Source organism: Tupaia chinensis, unplaced genomic scaffold (genome assembly GCF_000334495.1).
Source record: "Tupaia chinensis unplaced genomic scaffold, TupChi_1.0 Scaffold000377_3, whole genome shotgun sequence".
NCBI lineage: Eukaryota > Metazoa > Chordata > Mammalia > Scandentia > Tupaiidae > Tupaia > Tupaia belangeri.
The window spans coordinates 582,398-602,419 of NW_006159877.1; the positions used below are offsets into that span (position 1 = coordinate 582,398).

The 20,022-nt window shown below is 38.1% G+C and overlaps 1 non-coding gene across 1 annotated transcript; it reads left to right on the plus strand.

Moving 5' to 3' along the window:
- The first annotated feature begins 15,634 nt into the window (after positions 1 to 15,634).
- LOC114008735 (U6 spliceosomal RNA) lies at positions 15,635 to 15,740 on the plus strand. Its single transcript, XR_003550247.1, has one exon. It is a non-coding gene; the product is annotated as a U6 spliceosomal RNA (small nuclear RNA).
- Positions 15,741 to 20,022: the final 4,282 nt, after the last annotated feature.

The window sequence follows — 20,022 nt, forward strand, 5'->3', positions numbered from 1 at the left end:
TTCTCTTCCTCTTCCTCTTCCTCTTTCTCTTTCTCTTTCTCCTTCTCTTCTTTATCTTTCTCTTTCTTTTTTGATTTCTTTCTTTTTTCTTTTCTTTCTTTCTTCTTTTTCTTGCATTTTGCTTAGAGCAAATGTACTCTCCAGAGAAACACAGAGACAGAGAAGCGGGTCAGTGAGAAATAAGCCCCACAGGAGATAGCTACACTGGTACTCTCCAGAGAAACACAGAGACAGAGAAGGGGGTCAGAGAGAAATCAGCCCCACAGGAGATAGCTACACTACAATTCCTTCTCCTTCATTGTCTTCTTGAGATCTGGGGCCACACATGCACATGTGTCTGGCGTGATTTTCAAACAGCTAGATTGGGGACTTGAACAGCAGAGTCCGCTATATGGGATCCAGTGCCTTAACCTCCATGTCACCTACTGGCCTTCTCAATCTATTTCTGTGCTGCAGCGCAGATAAACTTGTCTGGGTGATTTGTAAGGAATAGAAGTTTATTTGGCTCATAATTTGAGAGGCTGGACAGTACAAAGCCTGAGGCCAGCCTCAGAACAGCCGTTGCTGTGATGCCATGCCATAGCCAAAGAGCAGGCAGGCCCACAGCCAAGTGCAGAGAGAGAGAGAGAGAAGATGAGAACACAGACCTTCCCACTCTCTCTGTCTCTCCCAGCTGCCTAGCCGGTGCCCACTTCCAGTGAAGGCTGGACTTACCCCTGACTCTCGCCACGTCCTGTGCCGTTTACACCGGGTACAGAATTACAACCCCAGCTTCCTTGGGGAAGAGGTCGTTATCTAAACCATGGCAAACAAGAAATATTTCATAAATTTTCCCTGGAGAAGGTCACAATCCAGGAGAAGAGAAAACATTAAACACCAGGTTTAGGACAGCGAAAAAAGTGATGCTGTAGAGATGTATATGGATGTCCTGCAAGCACGGGTCTTAAAATATTTTTGTGGATTCCTTTTACTGACGCATTTTCCTTCTGAAGTTAATACTTGAAATATGTACTTTTTACTAATATTGAAACTTATTTGTATGGTCTTTTCATATTTACACATCCACACATGCATACTAAGTACTATGATGTATATTATATAATGCGTGTGTGTAGGTATATATATTTACATACATACATATACATATGTATATATTATACATACATATACATAGATAGTCAAATGATATGAGAGCCTGAACCAAATGACTGGCCTATTGTTAACGCTTGTAACGTTCAGACTTCTAAATTATTGTGTTGCATGTGTTAAACTAGGACAAGGTTACATTTGCAGAACATTCCCGGGATACCACTTGGTATGGGTAATTCATGAGTTGTATGAATATCATAACAGAGATCATGATGAGAAAAAACTTTGGAATTATGACTTCTGCCTAATTCCATACCATAGCAATAGAACTTTGATATAACCCACTGCCCATTTTTTCCAGACACTGCTGTGGGTCTTTGCTATATGATGATGTTATCATTTCAAGTAGAAACCTAATTTCTCAAAGTTAAATATATATCCTCTGACTTTTTAAATAGGTAAGGAAATATAAATTTAAAAAGATGAACTGACCTGCCCAAAGATATGTGTCTGAAATGACAGGTTGAAATTCAGGCCGCATGTGCCAACTCCCACTCATAGAATGCCAATTCAAATCCTAGACAAAGAACTAAATTACAAGCTAGATAGTCAATTTTAATGCATACATGTTTGCAATACTTTTGAAGGAGTAGAGTGACTATATTTAATAATTCTTCCTTAATTTACCAAGTTTAACTTCTACTGATAAATTTAAGTGAAAAAATAAACATATATTATGTTTGAAAGATCAAATAAGAGGCATAAAAGATTATGATTTATTCCTTTAGTCTAGTCAACAAATAGAGTTATCGGTCACTGTCTATATACTGTGAATATTATTGTAATTAGTTTTTCTCAAACTTGTCCTCCTAGGAACATCCAGCAATTCCGGAGGTTTTTGCTGTTGTAACACCTGGGAATGGAGGTGCTACTGGCATCTACTGGGTGGAGACCAGAGAGGCTGCAACATGCCTGGCAATGCACAGGACAATCCTCACAGCAGTTATCCAACCCAGCATTCACTGCTGCTGAGGCAGAAAAACTCATGCCTGGTGAACCCCATGCTAGCATGAATGACTCACCTTCACTCTCTAAAAAGTGCACAGTTCTATCTAGGGCATCCCTACAGTTGGAAGTTTCATGCTAATTATTCCATCCATGACTGGTTTCTTATTCCTCAAGCTATTTTATGATCTTACAGTACTTCTAGAAAAAAAGGTAGGACTTTTTAGAAGCTGTGTATGGCATACAGATATGCCCCAAATAATGTTACCCTCAGGAGAAGATGCTATAAACCAAAACTACAAGGTCTTGTTTCTAATTCTGTCTCTATAAATCCAGATCCAAATTTTTTTTTTTCTCAGTGGATTATTAGAATTATTGCTAATGTACAGATGGAGAAAGTTATGGATCCTAGGTGATTGCTCAGGGATTTTCTAGGGATGAAACTAAAGTTCTGGGGGAACCAGCAGTTAGCGTAATGGCTATGTCGCTGGACTCCCACGTAGTCGACCGCGGTTCGTGTCCCGGACCCAGTGGCTTAAAACTCACACCGGGTGCGTGTGCGTGCGTGCCCAAGATCCCGAGAGGAGAATGGAGGAGAAGAGATTGCGGCGTGACCAGCCCCCCTGGGGGGTGATTTCTCGCTTTCTGTCTCTATGTCTGTCTCTGTCTGTCTGGCGAGCGCACGCGCCCTACAGTGAAAATCTCTCCAAAAAAAAAAAAAGAAACTAAAGTTCTGAAATTTAAAATCACAATGTGCACAAACCAGTTATCACCACTAGTTCGCAACTGTAAATGCCTTGGGCAAACCAATGAATGCATAAGAATAAATGAGTATGTTTTCAGTTTGTCTACCTCTTTTGCTGTATTATCCATATAAATCCTGGCTTCTGCTCTCCCGGGACTTTATCTGAGAAATCATTTGGCATATACTTTGCTCATCCCTCTTTAGTATATCAGCCGAAAAATCAATCACCCTCTTGTTAACAACTGGGTGAGACGAAAGGCAAGCAACCACCAAACACTAAAACAGCAACAATGGGACTTTCAGTGAAGAGACTTGAACACCTCAACCTTAAAGATGATCATTTCTAGGGAACCAGCAGTTAGCGTAATGGCTATGTCGCTGGATTCCCACGTAGTCGACCACGGTTCGCATCCCGGACCCGGTGGCTTACAACTCACGCCGGGTGCGTGTGCGTGCGTGTGTGCCCAAGATCCCGAGAGGAGAATGGAGGAGAAGGGATTGTGGCGTGACCATCCCCCCTGGGGGATGATTTCTCGCTTTCTGTCTCTCTGTCTCTCTCTGTCTGTCTGGCGAGTGCACGCGCCCTATAGCAAAAATCTCTCCAAAAAAAAAAAAAAAAAGATGATCATTTCTAGTTTCTCAGAGGATGGAAATAGATTTTCATCTTCTGTGATTGAGAAGCTTTTAAGCATGATAATATATGAAAGCTGTTCATGTGCACATACGTGATGTTCCTAAATCGAGCAGCTCACCGCCGCTCCAATAACAGAAGGCAAGATGTTCATGGGAGAGTCCACCATACCTTTATGGCGTGGGTTCGTTTTTTCTTGTTGCAAACACTTTTGTCAATGGGACAGATGCTCAAAGATCCCTGAAAAGGTATCATTTATTTTTTACATCCACAGATTCTGCCTGTGAACCTCGTTTCTGTCAGTGGTAGACCAATTCACCTGCAGCTCTTGCCAGGTTACACAGGTGAGCCCAGAGGATACATGGAAGTACTTGGTGACCTTCTGCCTCCCCAGCCACCCTTCCTGGAAAATACCTTTTCCTCCATGCTTTGTTGTTGGAGAGTGCTTTTCCATAATTTTTTTTGAGAGGTTTTTGCTATAGGGCACGTGCACTCACCAGAAAGACAGAGAGAGACAGAGAGACAGAAAGTGAGAAATCACCCCCCCAGGGGGGATGGCCATGCCGCAATCCCTTCTCCTCCATTCTCCTCTCGGGATCTTGGGCACACACACACACGTGCCCGGCGTGAGTTTAAGCCACCAGGTCTGGGACTAGAACCACAGCCAACTATGTGGGAGTCCAGCGACATAGCCATTACGCCAACTGCTAGTCCCATAATTTTGACCTTCCCTTACGGGGCCTCATCACTCTCTAAAAATTAGATTCTCACCTTCCTTGAGTTCTCACCTTCCTTGGTCCTTTTGAATCTGATTCTACGCTGAGTGTCTAGAGTATTAACAGTGGCTTTCTCGTGGATTTTCATTTGATCCTGGGTTCTGTGCTAGTACAGAGATGCATTCTGTCTCTAGTTCCTAGTTCCTGGAATTATAATCCATCATTTTGACGTGTTACCAAATCAATTCAAATCAGCCTCATTCTGCCATAAGAGTGGAGTGTTGGTTATTTCTTTGCACTGAACAATACTTGCCTATGAAGATATAAAAAAAAGTTTATTGGAGATCTCAGGTGGCATGGAGGTTGCAGCAGCTGGATCCCACACAGCTGACTACATGATTCAAGTCTTGGACTATGTTGACTTGAAAATCATGCTGGGAACATGTGATAGGAGAGGAGAATGGAGGAGAAGGGACTGTGGAATGACAATCCCCCTGGAGGGTCATTTTCATCTCCCTCTCTCTCGGTCTCTCTCCAGTGAGTGCACATGCCCTATAGCAAAAACTGAGGCCAAAAAGAAAAAAATATTATTGTCCAGAGCTTATTTTCTCAAGGTCTTACAAGACGCTCAGAAAAAAAAAGAAAAAATCACGCTTCATTGAAAGGCACACCTCCTAGAAGGGTTAAAATAAATCATGTTAGTGACAATAAGTGTCAGAGCAGATGTGAAACCTTGGTCCTTCACTCTGTGCTGGTGAGATAAAGTAGCACAAACCCTTTTGAAAACAGTTCCAAATTTCCCACAAAAGTTTTTTTTCTTGCTATTTTTTGTTTGGGTAATTTTTAATTGACATACAGCAGTTGTACATATTTATGGGCACAGTGTGATTTCTCATCACATGAAAACAATGTGTAGTGATCAAAGCAGAGCAATGGGCATATGCATCATCTCAAGCACTTATCATTATTTTTTGTGTTGTAAATACTCAAACTGATCTCTTCTAGCAATTTTGAAGCATTCATTGAAGTGTCACCAAATTTGGTTGCCCTACTGTGCTCTAGAAATGATCTCACTTATCTGGTTTTCATTTTGTATCTGTTAACTAAGTTTTCCCCCCTGCCCTCCTTTCTCCCCTTCACAGATTTGAAGCTCATTTATTTACTTATTATTATTTATGCCATATCACACATGTACTCTCTGGAGAGAGACAGAGAGAAGAAAAGTGAAAAATCACCCCTCCCCCCATGGAAGACAATTGTGCAGTCCCTTCTCCTCCATTCTCCTCTCAAGATTTTGGGTATGCATAAATGCACACACTCCCAGTGTGATTTTCAAGCTGTGGGTCTAGGACTCCAACCACAGTCAACCATGTAGGAGACCAGTGCCTTAACACACACACACCTGCTGGGCCATCACTCTCCATTTCTAGGAGATCAAATCTTTTGACTTCCACTATTAGTGAGGATATATGAGATTTGTTCTTCAGGATCTGGCTCATTTCACTCAGCATAGTTCCCTCCAGGCTAGTCCACATTGCCTCAAATGGTGAGATTTTGAGATTTTCTTTTCATGGTTAAGTAATATTCTATTATGTGTATATATGCCACAAATTCTTATCTATTTGTCAGTTGATGAACACGTAGGTTAATCCCTTGTCTCGTCTACTGTGAATAGTGTTGTAATAAACACAGGGGTATGAGCAGCCTTGGAAGGCTGGCTTCCTTTCTTTTGGATAAATATCCAGCAGTGGGATTACTAGGTCAGAAGTTGGTTCTATTTTTCACTTTTTGAGGAACTGCCCTGCTGTTTTCCATAACAGCTGTACTATTTTCCATTCCCACCAACAGCACACAAATGTTTCTCTTTCTTTACATCCTTGCCAGCATTTGTTATTGTCTATCTTTTTATTTTAATTGATTTTGTACACTCAATCACTATACATCACTTAGCTTGTAAAGTGAATTTACCCCACATAAATACACTTCACACCAGTCCAGTTGAGGATACTAAACACATTAGCATCAACAGATAATAATTCATTTCTGTGTCCCATAAATGTCTTGCCTCTCTATTTTTCTCCTTAATTTGTTGTCCATTTTTTGATAATAGCCATCCTAACTAGGATGAGGTTTTTTAATTGCTGTTGTTTCTGATTTGCATTTCCTTGATGATTAGTGACATTCAACATGTTTCTATCTACTCGTCTGCCTGATGTATGTCTTCTTCTGAGGACTATCTATTCAGATTGATGGCTCATTTTTAAATTAGACTATTTGCTTTTTGGTGGTGAATTGTTTGAGCTCCTGGATATTCTGGTGCTGAGTCCTTGTCAGTTACAGTTCACAAATATTTCTCTTGTGCAGTAGATGTTCTTTCGCTCTGTTGATTGTTTCCTTTGCTATGCAGAAGCATTTTAGTTTGAAGTAACCTGTTTATCTGTTTTTACTTATGTTTCCATGCTTTTGAAGTCATACTTTAAAATACAGCCAAGTGATCTTTTATTTATTTATTTATTTTTATTTACATTTTTAAAATACATTCAGTCACATTATTTAGCTTACAAGGTGATCATTTCAATACATGAACATTTCTCCCCGGTCGAGTTGATCAAAATATAACAACACTACCTCCCTGTCTCAACAATGCTGTCTTCGTATCCCTCCTCCAAATGTTTTTCCCCAGGCCACACAACTCCACACACATCACATCTGGCATACACATCCATCTCTGGTGTTTGTACATCCTTTAGCCCATCAGTTTCAGTTATAGAGTGCGGACACTCAGTATATATTAAGTGGGGACATACAGTGTCTCTCCTTCATAGCCTGGCTTGCTTCACTCAGCAGAAAATCTTCCATATTCTTCCACTTTCTGTCAAAAGCCAGGGTTTTGTTGTTTTCCAGCCAAGTGATTTTTAAGAAGCTTCCCAGGAACATTTGCTACGGAAAGGACAGTCTATAATAAATGTTGTTGGAAAACTGAACATTCATACGTAAAAGAGAAAAGCTACACACCCACTTCTCACCATACCCAAATCAACTCAATAGATTTAAGACTTAAATTTAAGGCCCCAATCTAAGAAATTTCTTGAAGAAGCCTATGGAAAATGCTTCTGGTTGTTAGACTCAGCAAACTTTTATGAAGTGCCCACTGAGGTTTAAGGGACTTTCTGCTTCTGACCCAACTTTTTCATTCTTAGGTGTTTGCATAGAGGCACACACACAGATTAGATTGTTACAAATAACTTCAAACTGTAAACACAGTAAATGGAGCTGATAAACTAATGATTCACACAAGGTTATGATATGATGCAGCAAATTCAAATGACAACCTACAAAAATAAACTATAATTTAGAGGAATCTTACGAATATTGTGTTGAATAAAACTCAAAAATAAAATAAGTTTACTGATTATTTTATACAATGTTTTGAAAATCCTGCAAAATGAACCTAAAGTATTAAATATATATGCTTAGATAAAAATTATGAAAAAGAGCAAAGGAAAGCAATTGTCAGGATAGCGAGGTCAGTGGTGTTTCGTGAGAATGGGTGGCTGGTGAGGAGCCCTGAAAGGCGAGCACATCAGGCTACCCAAGGTTGATTTTCCAGTCTCAGTGCTCACTGAGCCATGGGGACTTCTTTAGTGCACTTCTGTGAGTGTTGTTATAGATCAGTTTGACGAATGCTATGTCAAACAGGTTCTGTGGGTGTCCTAGTTTATTACATTGCTAGTAACAGAAGATGCGGAAGTCTGGGTAATTTAAGAAAATAGGGGTTTAGGGGTTTGCTCAATTCACCATTTGGAGGTCTAAGGCCCAGGTCCCACCTCTGGTTGGGGATTTGCAGAGTCCTCAGTCATCACCTTATGACAGCCAGAGCAGAATGGAGCATCTGTACCCACATGTTGCTTTGCCTTGTTTCCTCCCCTATAAACCCACCAGAAGTCAACCATGTGGACCTCACCCTCATGACCTTAATCCTAGCCTTTTCCAAAGGCTCCATCTTTCAATCTGTCAACATGTGTGCCCTCTTAATCTTGTCACAACCAAATCTCAACACATGAAGCAGGGGGGGAGTTGCATATTCAAAACACAGAAGCAGGATAAGGCAGTTTTTCCCCCCAACATATAACAATTTCAAACAAACATATTGATTTTGTAACCAAAATAAAAAAACCCTGCACACAGAAAGATATCCTCTACCTTTTAAACAAACATATTGATTTTGTAACCAAAATAACATTAACATGCACACAGAAAGATATCCTCTACCTTTATATTTTTTTAAGAGACTTTGCTGTGGGAGTGTGTATGCTCATCAGAGAGACAGACACAGAGGGAAAGAAAGTGGGAAATCACCATCCAGGGGGATGGCCATACTGCAATTCCTTCTCCTCCATGCTTCTCTTTGGATTTTGGGCACCTACACACACATGCCCAGCATAAGTTTTAAGCCCTCTGGTCTGGCACTCAAACCACGATCAACTATGTGGGAGTCCAAGGACTTAAACATTACACTATCTTCTGGTCCCAGGTATTCTCTGTCTTTTAGAATATTAAATCCTCCACTTTACTGTGTTCTAAATCTATCAGGCTGCCTTGGTTTCAGAGAGCTTCACCAGCTCTCCAAATACACAGTCAGAAAAAGCCACAGACTTGCCATGAAATCACAGAAGCTCATGAGAGAAATGAGCTGTCCTCAAACCAAGACCAGTCCTAGTTTCAATGATCCTACATTTTTTAAAAATGGCTTGAAAATAGATCTGGGATTTAGTTTATAGTAATGAACCAATATTAAGGCTTTGTTTTAAAACATGTACCTTTGTTGTAGATGGTGCTGTCAGTGGAAGACGTGGTGAGGAGAAAACAGGTGCTCTCTGTGCTACCTCCCGACTTTTCTGTAAGCCTTAAATTATTCACAAGCACAATGTTTATTTAAAAAAAAAAAAAAACTAACTATGATCATACATCACATTTTGCCTTGCTTCCTCATTTCTTAGCAAAGGAGATGCAGAGTACTGGGATAAATAAGTGAACCAAAGTTCCTTAAATTCCCATAAAAGAGAAGCAAATTTAAGACCCCGGGAGATAAAAATAGATGATAGTTGCTTTTGGTATCTCTCTATATGCCCTCCCTCATTCCATCTTCTGCAGAGTAAAGGAATGACTGAGTTTGTTGATGAGACTGGATGGAGGGATTACACTTGATGGTTTGGCTCAAGGAAATTCTCGTCTTCTCCACACACCCCCGTTCTCCTCTTTGGACACAGTCGGCCCCTACAGTGTGATAACTTGAACTATGATAAAGAGACTAAGTACATTTTAAGGGGAAGGAACAGCATTAAAACATTAAAAGTCCATTTGACCTAGATATAAGTCATATACTTTGATTTAGTATAAAAAAATAGAATTTAATATTTTGATCTCTATCTGTTCCATTTCTATATTTAATTTTCCTTTGATCATGAACTTGGAAGTGTGTTCCTCTTTACTGGGAAGCATTTAGTCTCAGTTCACTGATCATGTAAGATTATTAACCTACTTTATTCATCTCTGATTCCCTTGACCAATTCCGATTTGCCAAGATCTGGACAAAGTTGAATACTTAGGCTGCTATATTTTCATGCAGTCCAGATGCAAAAGAAATAGGAAAAATATTTTATGCTATTTTTTTAATTAAGTAAAGTAATGGGCAAACACAAATTGTACATATTTAGAGTATAACATGATGTTTTAAAATATGTTGTATATTTTGAAATAGCTAAATCTTGCTAATTAGCATATATATTACTTCACATACTTTCTTTGAGTGAGAACATTTAAAGTCTACTTGCTAAGCAATTTTGAAGCATACTCTGTGTTCTCATTAACTATAGTCACTGTTTTTCGGAACTGATCTCTTAAACTTATTACTCCTAACTGATGTTTGTTCCCTTTAAACAACATCTCCCAAACATCTTCCTCTTTAGTACCCTCCAAACTGGTGATCATCATCCTAATCTTTGTTTCTGAGTTGGGTTTTATTAGATTCTACATATAAGTGAGATCATGCAGTATTTGTCTTTCTGTGTCTGGCTTATTACACTCAACATAATGTCCTCCAGGTTCATCCTTACCTTCAGAAATGACAGGAATTTCTTTCCTTTTTAAGGCTGAATATCATTCAGTATGTAAATATATTATATTTGCTTTATCCATCCATTAATGGTTACTTAAGTTGATTTTTTATCTCGTTTAGTGTAAGTAGTGCTGCAATACACATGGGAGTACAGATAGCTCTTGCAATATCAAATTCATTTTTTGGACATATACACAGTAGTGGAATTGCTAGATCACATAGTAGCTCTATTTTCAGTTTTCAAGAGACCTCTATACTCTCTTCCATAATGACTGCACTGATTTACATTTTCACTAACAATGGGCAGGATTTCCTTTTCTCCACATCCTCACCAACACTTGTGTTATCTTGTCTTTATGACATTATAATAACCAGTGTAACAAGTGTGGGGTGATACCTCATTGTGGTTATAATTTTCATTTCCCTGATGATTAGTGATGTTGACTATTTTTATATATACTTGTTATGCATTTGTATATCTTCTTATCAGAAATACCTATTTTGATTCTAGGTTCCACTTTTATAATTTGTTATTTTTTATATCAACTTGTTTGACTTTCTTTTAGAATTAACCTCTTCTCAGATGTATGCTTTGAAAATATTTTCTCCCATTTCATAGGTTGTCACTTTTTATCATATTTCTAATATGATTTTAATAATGTAATTTGATTATGATATTTTCCAGCCCCTGGTAGACAGTTTTCTTTATTAGTGTTTATGATAGATAGATAGATGATAGATAGATAGATAGATAGATAGATAGATAGATAGATAGATAGAGATAGGTGGTAGATAGATAGATAGATAGAAATAGACAGATAGATTATATACAGTATTTTTGTAGCAGACACAGGATTTAAGAGTTCAAGATTAAGAAACATAAAATGGAATATGATAAATCTTTGAAAGATTGTGTGTGTGAATTGTACTTGCTTACTAATTATATCACAAGAACAATATACAAAATAATGATTTATAAAAGCTATTTTATACATCTTAAAAATATTCGCATGTACTATACTATTATATCCAGTAAGTAGTTTATCCATATATATTTCAAGCATTAATTTTCTGAAATTAAAATAGTATCATTATAAAATCATTATGCCTTGTTGAAATGAAAACAACAAGTAAAGAATACTATATTTTTCTTTTCTGTGTTGGCCATCTAAACATGCAATGAATTTTTATTTTATGATTTAAAAATTGTATCTTTATTTTTTCCATATTATGCTTCATGAATTTATCTATAACCTGCCCTGCCTTTATGCCTGCTTCCCTGAATCATGTTTTATGTTTTTGTTTTTGTTTTTGTTTTTTGCCTGAGTTGCTGTATTTTTGGCAGTATTATTTTGTGCTTTGTATAGAAACCAGAAATCAGAACTAAGATTTTTTTCTTTAATTCTATCATCTTTGGGAGACAAATACATAGAAGATTTATAGCTAGCTATATAGATAGGAAACCTCCAGGCTTTTTCTGCATTCTTGCAGAGTTCTAGCTCATATGCCTTTCACTTTTCTTGATTAATGATATAAAAAATGACTAAACATTTATGTATAATGGAACTGAAGTGACATGTTTGACAAGAAGTTATTCATATGGAAACAAATTCATGTATATTCATGGACCATCTGAGGAACATTGCAGAGTAGAAGGGCAGCTGCATTGATTGATCAGACTTAGCTTTTCATGAGCTTGTGGTTCAGGTAACAATAGAGTAATTAAAGCATAACCTTGAAACCAACAGCAGGGAATGCTTATTTCCCACAGATGTGATCCTGGACAATATCCACTTTCCTAAAGCAGAAATAACTTTCTTATAAGATTTTTAAATTTATGAAATTGATCAAGACACTTTATAATAATTTATCTCCTATTTTGTTTTTGTTAATTTTATTTAATTTTTAATATTTACTAACAGAACTCATCTAAGAAATAGAGAAAGTTTTGGATGCTTGCTGTCTTTATGAGAGACCCCCTACCTCCTTACCCATGATGGATTATGCTTCAAGATCTCTGAAGGATGCCTGAAAGTATGAGGAGTAACTAGCCCTATGTATTCAATGTATTTTTAGATATACTATGATGGAGTTTAATTTATAAATTAGACACAGTAATAATAAAAATAGAGTAATTATAGCAATATCCTACAATAAAAGTTATGTAAACGTGATCTAGCTTTGTTTTTGCAAATATCCTGTACTGTACTCACCTAACCCTAACCTCAGATAACTGAAATCATGGAAAGTGTAACTGAGGACAAAGGGGAACTACTGCATAGAAATTTAGGAATTGTATGACCCCTGCCTTCACCTCCCCAAATTCACCTTACTCTTTCACTTTTGAAATTCATACAAGTTGCTGAGATGCATTTAGAATGAGAGTCTCATTCTCTGATTCTTTAACACTCTCCCATCACATGAACATGACAACTATCAAGTCACGTACAAAAGGCAGACAGACAGATGAAGTGCTCAGGGAACTGACAAAGGTGCTCTCTCCTTGTCTGTTCAACCTTTCTCTCCAAGATGTATCTATGTGTGTCTCTATAGTTCTACCCTCGTTATCCCAGTGAAACTCCTACTCTTACCTACCACAGTATTTTCCCCACTATGTCCCACCCAGTATCTGAGACTTGCAGTTGCTATCATGGTTTTGAATTGCCCTGCCCAATGAATCTTAGCAATGACCAGTATCCAAGATAGGACTTGCTCTTCTTCTTCTTTTTTTTTATTTTATTTTATTTTTTTCAGATTCTTGCCTTAAGCCACGCATGCTTGCAAGAGAAACAGAGACAGTGAGAGGAAAGATAAGAAATCACCACCCCCACCCCAGGGAAGATGGCCATGCCACAATTCCTTCTCCTCCATTCTCCTCTAAGTATCTTAGGTATAAATGCACACATGCCCAGTGTGAGTTTTTGGCCACTGAGTCCAGAACTTGAACTATGTTTGGTCATGTGGGAGCCCAGTGGCATAACTACTATGCAATCTACTGGACCTTAGGACTTGGTCTTCTTAAAGTCAGCCGCGATGAACCTCATCTCTAATCTATGTCACTGTAAAAGCACCCAATCTGGGCAGTTGCACTCGACAAAGTGGCACTTGGAATAGGAATAATGTTGAAAAATGGACTGAATAAATTTAAGTGATAAAATAAAATATTTATCCTCTTAGAACATTGTTATGGATTAATGTGTCCCCCAAAGTTTATGTGTCAGAAACTTAATCTTCAATGTGACAGCATCGAGAGGTGGAATCTTAAGATGTTATTACGTCAGGCATGGATTTCTTTAAAAAGGATGAATTCGGCTCCCTCTCCCCTCTTTCTTTTTCTTTCTCTCACTCACTTGCTTTCCACCATATCCTGACACAGCAAGATGCTCGCAACAGACACAAACACCTTGTTGAATCAACAAATTGCTTTTCTTTATAAATTACCCAGTCTGTGATATTCTGTTATAGTAGCATAAGTGGACTGAGATAAGAGCTATTTAAGGAAGTACCATAAACATGTTTTTTTAAAAAAATAAAAATAAATAATAACCCTCTTTCTATTTCATGTGCCTTCTTTATTTCCAACAATATGGTAATTTAATAAGAGTACTATTAGGTGGTTTGAATTTAGTATGATACAAAAATAAATGTCTTTATTTGCCTTCATTACTGCTGTGTTCAAACATGCTGTGTTCTACCACCTTTTTCTGCCACTCGATGACATCTTGGTTATAAAATCTAAATCAGCAATTTAGCCAGTTATACATATAAACAAGTAAGACCAAGTCTAAAATGACATTCTTCCTGCATCTAATTCAACCCCTCTCTTCTTTTCACAGACTTCTGCCCAGTTCTGTACCCTAGGGAATAGTTGGAGGCTCATAGGTCTTCCTTGGGGAAGGTGGAGAGTCTTCTCTTGTTTTCTTCTTTTACCTCATTGTCTCTTCTTCCTCTGGTTTACTCAAGATAGAGGAAGGGAAGAAATGTTAGAGGAAAGGAAAGAGTTTGTGGGTGACTCTGCCATCTAAGTTCTCTGTGGGCTGACCTTGGCTTGACATTGGTTCCCTATCATGAGTGTTAGAAAGCTGAGACCTTCAAAAACATCTTCAGCTGTTCCTCACAGGTCCTCACAGGTTCTGCCTATGGGGAAAACCCTCAGTCTAGTTTCATGTCATCTTCTCCCATGTGTAGGCTTCCACCTCAGTGAGGTACCTTCAAAACCCCTCAAGTCTACCAACTTCCTTTATGTTCATTTAGCCAAAAGGTACTCTAGAGATTACCTCCTTGGCACCCACCTCAGACTGCTCCCAGACTCTCATTCTCAAAATTTTTCAGTATAGAAACAGAGGTTGTTATTTACCCAAATTCTATGAGACATGTGCCAGACTTTCCTAAAAACATTCCCCCTAATGTACTACAGGTCTGAAGTAGCATTACTGAGAGTTTGCAAGTTCTTGAAGCCATGGAGGCATTCCATGAAGACAGGAATGAGTCTTTCTTGCAACATAAGATGCACCCAAGATGCACCAGTTTGTTACCCTGAGTCCCAGCCGCATAACTGGGTTGGTGTGTGGGCTGCTCTTCTTACCAGGTTGATGATTAAATTTTCTTATGATTCTCCACATCAGCGAACTTCTCTCATACATCTAGAATTCTTTTTACTGTGTGTCTGTCAGAGGAGAGGACACAAATAATAGCAGGATGAAGGTCCCAGACCGGGCTGCAATGCTACTGCCTCCGTAATCTGGGGACTGTTTTCACTATCCACTGCCGTTATGTCTGGATTTCACAGATACCTCCCAATTGAAGTTTTAAGTTTGGGCATTTAGAACAAGTCCTTAGACAAGAAAGATAGCATTCACTATCCCAAACCACTGTTTGTTGTAAAACATTTTAGAGCTTGAACAGCAATTACATGAGTCATTTTATAGACATAGAACATAAAATGTGAAAATAATGAGATCTGATATACAACTAAAACTATGAATCAGGTTTTTTATTATTTAAAATATGTAAACCATGTATTTTCTTAGTTAATAACTCTGTACAATTTTTAATTTACTTGATTTCTATTTTCAAATGTATATACAGCAAGTTCAGAGTAAAGAATAAACCTAAATTGTAGATTTTTTTGTAAGGACATCATTAGAACAAACCTAAATTGTACATCTTTTGTAAGGACATCGTCAGGTATGGTTCATATGTAAGAGGTTCTTTTTCATCAAAATTACAAACTATAAACTAAGATCATTAATGAGCTTTTATATGTTTCAGGTTTACATAGAGTTCTTCCTTATAAAATTTCAATAAGCTAAGCTTTAAAGATATTGGAGGTGCTTGCTTCGCCAGCACATATACTAAAATTGGAACCATACAGAGAAGATTAGCATGACCTCTGCACAAGGATGACATGCAAATTCGTGAAGATTCCATATTTTTGCTGACAAGTTCCAGGAGGCGAGGAAATTCTTGCAAGATCTAAAAGAGAAATTACGCACTTTAAAATAGAATCAAATGGACCTGTTAGAGATGAAGGCTATAATACAGGAAGTCAAAATCTCCCTCAAAAGTATTAAAATTAGACTAGATGATACAGAAAATAGAATCTCAGATGTAGAAAAGAAAATTACTGTCTTAGAAAAATTCACCACAAAGACTGATAAGATTGCCAAAAAAAAAAAAAGAGAGAGAGAATAATATACAAGAAATCCTAGATACCGTCAAATGTCCAAACATCGGGATAATTGGTATCCCAGAAGGTGAAAAGATTCACAAGGGCATTGATAATCTATTCCATGAAATCCTGCAAGAAAACTTTCCAAACCTAGAGAGTCACTCAAAGACCCAGTCCCAAGAAATACAAAGGACCCCAAATAGAATCAACCCAAGAAGACCATTTCCAAGACACATTTTGCCAGATTGACCAAAACCACAAAGATAAGATACTAAGATTGGCAAGAGAAAAATGGCAAGTTACCTACAAAGGATATCCCATCAGGAAAACAGCAGACCTCTCATCAGAAACAATGTGAGCAAGGAAAGAATGGAAAAATATATTCAAAGTGTTAAAGGAAAAGCAATTTCAACCAATAATGCTTTACTCGGCAAGATTATCCTTCATATAGGAAGAAAAGACAAGAATATTCTCACATAAACAAACCCTGAAAGAATTTACCAGCACCAGACCAGATCTCCAAGAAGTTCTCAAGGGAGTGCTATATCAGGAAAATTAAATACAGACACACAGAAATTAGAGTTCAAAAACTAAGAAAATGGCCAACTTAATCATCGAGACAAGTCTGGAGTAAAATATTATATCCCAGAATTTAATCAGGAAGATCAAAACACAACAGAAGGTAGATTAAGCATGTGAGACTGAACTGGTGAAACAGCATTTTGTAAATTTTGACTAAAATATTGCTGTTTTCTTCTAGGCTTTGTTTTTTGGTTTTAAGGATTGTTGTCCTGTCTCGAGCTGTCAATAGGTTGATGTACCTACTATTTGAGCTGAATCTTAACCTGTTTCCTGGCTTTCCGTTTTAAGCAAAGTTCCTTAACATTTCTTTAAATTATTAAAGTTAAAACTGCTTTTCTTGAAATTACCAGCTGAACTTGCTATTGAAAGTAGTTAGATTATTTAAGAAATTGTATGATCAATAAAATGGGAAAAAAGAAATGGAAGACAACCGTAGACACCAGAGATAGTGTTGTGAAGAAAAAAAAAAAAAAAAAAAAAAAACCCTTTTTTAAAAAAAGATTAAAAATACCTATTTGATGACTGCAGCAAGCTATATAGCTCCAGCTAGGTGCTACTTTATAGTATGTTCATTCTACTCACTGAAGTTTATGCCTAAAGTCAAATTTGTGTTCATGGATAGGTATTACGTCAGCTGCACTTCCTATTGAAAATATTTAGATTAATTAAGATCTTTAGTGAATCAATAAAATGTGGGGGGCAGGTATAGAAAGCATCCATGGATACCAGAGACAGTGTGGGAGGAGGGTGGGAGATGGCAGAGGGTGAGAGATAGGGAATCAAGGATGGGAAAAAAAGCAAAATATACAGGAAACAAGAAATGGAAAATTATTTATTGAGGATAACATGTATGTTGATATGCTTGAAAGAGCCAATATATAGTATATTATGGATGGAAAATCTCATTTTGTATGTTGTGATGATGTACAGTGAATGAATGTAAATAAATAAATTTAATAAAAAATAGATACTGGAGCATTTCATGGCTAAATAACAATACTCCTAAAAAACAAAATCCAAAGAACCAAAGCAAAACTTTGAAAGCTGCAATGAGCTCATAGAGATTTTAGTGTGATAACTTTAATTTATGGTGCAAAAAGTAAGTGAAATGCCATTTCACATTCCCTTGGTTCAGACATCTGAAGCTCTGGCTGTGTTTACTTTCCGTCATTCATTGGAAGAATTCATCTCACCTGCATACAGAATCAAGCTCAGCACAGGTAAGAAGAAGGGAACCAATGGGAAAACAAGAAGGAAAACGTTTAAGGGACACAAAAATGGAAAATTATCTGTTGATGATGACATTCATGATAATATCTTTAACAGGACTAATATACAGTATATTCATGTTGGGAAAACTCATTTTGCATGCTGCAATGATTTACAGTGATTGAAAGTATGTTTTTATGACCAATTTGGATGGAGTGGAAGGGTCAACAGCAGAATTTTATCCAAAATGGTCATAAGAAAAAACAAACATCTCTGCAACTGGCTATCAGAGAAAAGGAGTCAAAGACAAGCGTTGATAAGCCGTAATCTGGAGTCGGACATGAGAACAGAATCGGGGAAGGCAAAGGAAGGGGCAGTCACTTGGAGCAAACAAGAGCTGGGATGGCAGGCTTATGTCCCATCCAGGCTCAGTGTTGGAATCTGGCCATACACTCCCCAATCAGCCTCTGCACAGGGAGAGCCTGGCCTGGAGCCGCCAGTGCTAAGTCGTAACATGGCTGATGGAACACTTGACTTCTTGCTCTGCTTCTTTCTAATAAGTCCTTCAGGTTTTTGTTTGCGCGCTGGTTTTGTACTGTATCAGTGGGTTTCCGAGCTTACATTTTCTACTTGTCTGTAATCAAACCTCTCCTAAGGATCCAGATAGGCAAACGGTGCTGATATGAATCAATGAATGCAAGGTACCAATTGTGATGAATTCTTATGTCCTCTGCTGTCATCTTCTTCCCACCATTGTTGCCTTTGCTTTAGCACTTGGAGTCAATGGATAACTAGGAATTCTAGGAAAAAGTTTGCAGAATACAGTGCCACCAAGAAAACAGAGTTTATTTCGCTTTTACCCCTCCATGACAGTCTGGCTAGCAGGAGGCTTCTGTTTCTAAGAATGTGCAATGCAGTCACTGCCTCTGGGTTGTGTTATCCATCAGTGGTTCCTGACCTGCTAAGTCTTCATTTACATATTGAGGGCTGCAAGGAGATCCTTTTCCTCTCTGAAAGTGACATGGGAAGAAATACTCAGTTTTTAGGGATGATAGACCCAACAACTCTGAATTTGGGGGGTAAGGGGTAAAACGAAATTTCTTCCTACATTTTTCCGTAGATGTACACATCAAGAAGCAAAGCCAGTATTCATTCGAAGTAGAAGTGAAGACAGAGGGAGGGGTTTCTCACAGGCATCCGCTTGTCTACATTTGCTGTGAAAAGCATTGCTTTTATTTTCATCTCTGTGATATTTTACCAAGAAAAATGGGCCCAGATACATTGCAAGCTGCTAGAGAAAATCACACCCCTGTCAACACCTACACATATATTTTTTAAGAGATCTTTGGTATTGGGCATGTGTGCTCACTGGAGAGACAGAGGGAGACAGAGAAACACAAAGCAAGAAATCACCCCTCACGGGGGATGGCCACGCTGCAATCCCTTCTCCTCCATTCTCCTCGTGGGTTCTTGGGCATGCACGCACATGTGCCCGGTATGAGTTTTAGGCCACTGGGTCAGGGACTTGAACCATGGTTGATTACGTTGGAGTCCACCAACATAGCCATTACATCATCTGCTGGTCTCCAGGTGTGAATATATTAGCAACCTTCTTCTTATTACAAATGAATAACTTGAGATATTATTTTGTCATGTTAGGAAGTGTACTATAATTCTATGAAAATATTTCAAATATTGATGTACAATGCAAGATCTTTGCTTTAAGAAATGTCATGACACCACTAGGGAACTAATAAAATTTTCTACATACCTTCTGGGTCCTTAATCTCTTAATCAATACTCATTTGAGGCTAATGTGATAAATTCAGGACTAATTGAAAGGATACATATCACTAATGCCAGACATTCACCCCATCCACAGTCAGCCAGTGTTCATTTTTGAGATGAGCAAATTAAAGATGAATTCCTACGGCAGCAAAATGTCCAGCGGGAAAACACAACCTATTTATATAGTGCCCTGTCTCCTTCAGTCCCATGACTGGGAACTAATAGATTAGAAACTAATGCATTCCAGCTGAGAACGAAAGGACACGTGTCTAACTGCAGCTTTTCGGTAACTCGGTGGCCTTCCCTAACAATCTTGGACAGCTTAATAACAGGGATATCTTCTGAGAAATGTGTGGCTGAGTTGCACGAGTGTGCTTACACAAGCCTGGAAGCTGTAGCCCGCCGCACATCTAGACAGCGTGCATGGTCTTCTCAGTCATACGTGTGTGGCCATTCTTGCCCAACATG